Source organism: Sinocyclocheilus anshuiensis, unplaced genomic scaffold (assembly GCF_001515605.1).
Source record: "Sinocyclocheilus anshuiensis isolate Anshui unplaced genomic scaffold, SAMN03320099.WGS_v1.1 scaffold907, whole genome shotgun sequence".
NCBI lineage: Eukaryota > Metazoa > Chordata > Actinopteri > Cypriniformes > Cyprinidae > Sinocyclocheilus > Sinocyclocheilus anshuiensis.
In genome coordinates this window covers 915,429-918,367 of record NW_015546133.1, presented here as the reverse complement: position 1 = coordinate 918,367, position 2,939 = coordinate 915,429, and positions in this window count along the sequence as shown.

Sequence of the window (2,939 nt, the reverse complement as noted above, 5' to 3'; positions counted from 1 at the left end):
TACAAACAAAAATGAACTGTAAATAGAAAATACTGAAAATAATAATTGAGTGAAAACTAACAAAAACTAAGTTACAATGAATTCAAAGGACAAAAAAAATAAATAAAACAGAATTAAATATTTTAAAACCACTGACATCACATGAACACTCAATACACATATAGTATATTGTGATAGCTGCACCGGGATGCATTACTTGTGTTCCTTAAAGTTAGATTTTTGTAATAGTAAATTAACCCAAACAACATCAAAGTATATTTATATTCCTGTATTATTTACTTGATTTTAGGATTATTTTTTACAATGTGCCGAAGCAGAAAGACTCAAGAAAGCCCCCTAGAAAACAAAACACCCTAGTGCCTATACAGGCTCAAGAATAAGTATGTGTTGTCAAAGAAACAAAAGATAAAGAAGCTTGTTTAAGAAATCATCATATCTGCCGGATCATTACAACTTGTACAAAGGCAAAAGAAACAAGTTGAAACACACAATGGGGGAGAAAAGGCCCCAAAAAGGATAAGAACTGCTAACTTGGACTTAGGCAAACCCACTTATGAGAGTTCAGTAATGTTTCTTGCCTTGTAGTTTAATGAAAGAGACAAAAAAAATCAATAGTAATGCTAAAGACCAAATCCTGTAATGCAGTAGAGGGAAACAGTGAGATGAATACCTGTAAAATATGGCTTTTGTCTGTGTATGATATTCAAAACTGAGCTCATGCCGCTCACTGATGCGCATTCTGCTTTTAATGATATGAGATTTTTATTTATTATTTATAGTTTTATTTTTCAAGGGAAATGTCCTTGGGATTTAGCAGCGTAATACGGATGATTGTCCTGAACTAAGTAAAAGAGATGCATATTCAGCTGTTCTCACATGCACACAAACGCACACACTCTTTTGTAAAGAAAAAAAATTCTCTCTTGCCTCTTTGATTCTGCTCCCCAAAATCCATTAAACAGCACATCTTAAGAAGAAGCTGTTTTTCCCCCCTCTTTTACGTCCTCCCTTCAGGGGCTCTGACGAGGATACAGTGTCTGAGATATTCCTTTTTTCTCATTTTCATTCATGGTACCTTACCTGCCCTGTTAAACTAGTTTGAAGTGAATGCAATAGTTCATCCAGAAAAGAAAATTCTGAAATCATTTACTCAGCCTCATGTCTTTTGAGACTCACATTACTTTCTTTCTTCTGTGAAACACAAAAGGAAATGTTTAGCAGAATGTTCAAGTTGCTCTTTTCTATATGACGTAAATAGTAAGATTTACGATTAATTACAATTTCAGTCTGTTACACAAAACTATTGAATGACTTGGAATATAATTTGTATGACATATTGTTATGATGCTTTTATGGTCCTTTTTGGAGCTTGACAGTCCCTGGTCCCCATTCACTTTCATTGTATGGAAAAGAGCAACTTGACTTTTATGTACTTCAGTTCATAATAACAACATGGAAAATAATGTAGAATTTCCTGGATTCTGAGCACATTTAAAATAATACCACGATGAATGATGCAATTATTTACAAACATATTAACTCAAATTATACCCGTTTTTGAACACAACATTTTCTAAAAATGAAACCATTAAAGGAATAGTTCACCCAAAAATGAAAAATCCTCAGCAGTGAATGGGTGCAATCAGAACGAGAGTCCAAACAGCTGCTAAAAGTATCACAATAATCCACAAGTAATCCACACAACTCTAGTTCATCAGTTAATGTCTTGTGAATTGAAAAGCTGTACGCTTTTTAGAAACAAATCCATCATTAAGCCATTTTAACTTTAAGCCGTCACTTCTGGTCAGAATATCCATAATACATAATAACGCTTCCTCCAGTGAAAAAGCCCATCCCCTGTTGTCCTCGCACAGTAAAATCCACCAACATATTTTGTTAAGAACTGTATAAGAACTCTATTGTAAACAATGCTTGATCTGTGCATAGTAGGATTATTGTTGTGTTTTTATCAGCTGTTTGGACTCTCATTCTGACCCATTCACTGCAGAGGATCCATTGATGAGCAAGTAATGTAATGCTAAATTTCTCCAAATCTGTTCCCATGATAAAACAAACTCATCTACATTTTGGGTGGCCTAAAGGTGAGAACATTTTCAGGAAATTTTAATTTTTGGGTGAACTATTCCTTTAAATAACCACAACACTACATTTTTTACATTTTACAAAACCACCATGATACTATGGTGTCACTAAGCGGTTACTATGGAGTGGTTCTGAATGGTTGCCAGTGTGTTTCTACTATGTTCAGAATGGATTTTTACTGGCCCAAGTCAAAAGTGCCCTCCCCCAAGTCTCTATGCATTCTGGTCACTATATGACTCCAGTCCCTTCTTCAATGAAAGCTGATTATTTTGCCAATTTTATAATCCCAGCATCACTAATTATTTACAAATAATCAGAACTGAAGTGCATGATGGGATATTGTCTGTCTTACACCACAATACAAGTTCCAGGCTAGTTCCCTTTCAAGGGAACTTCGAACTGCGTCCTCTAGGGGTCGCTATGGGGAACGCCTCATCGTGACCAGTGTCTGAAGCATACATTGAAAAAACACCAACAACACGTTGGCCGGCGACAGCTCATGACGTCACTACCGGTGCGACTATAGATAAATAGGCGCCGGGAGAACATGTCATTCTCGTCTTCGTCTTCACTGACCGTTTTGTTTGAAGCGTGCATTTCCGTGGTAAGAGCGATCTATATTCCTATCGTTATGGCGAGCACTAGCAAAGTGTTGAGAGGGTGTGTGCATCCGCGTCATCGTTATTTGACACCTGATGACACACATGATCTCTGCATTGTTTGTTTGGGCAAAGAGCACGCACGCAATGTCCTTGAGGGGGCAATCCGCGTTCATTGCGAGCGTATTTTAATGAAAAGCTCCGCTCTCGTTTGTCTCTCTTTTCGAGGAAAGGGGG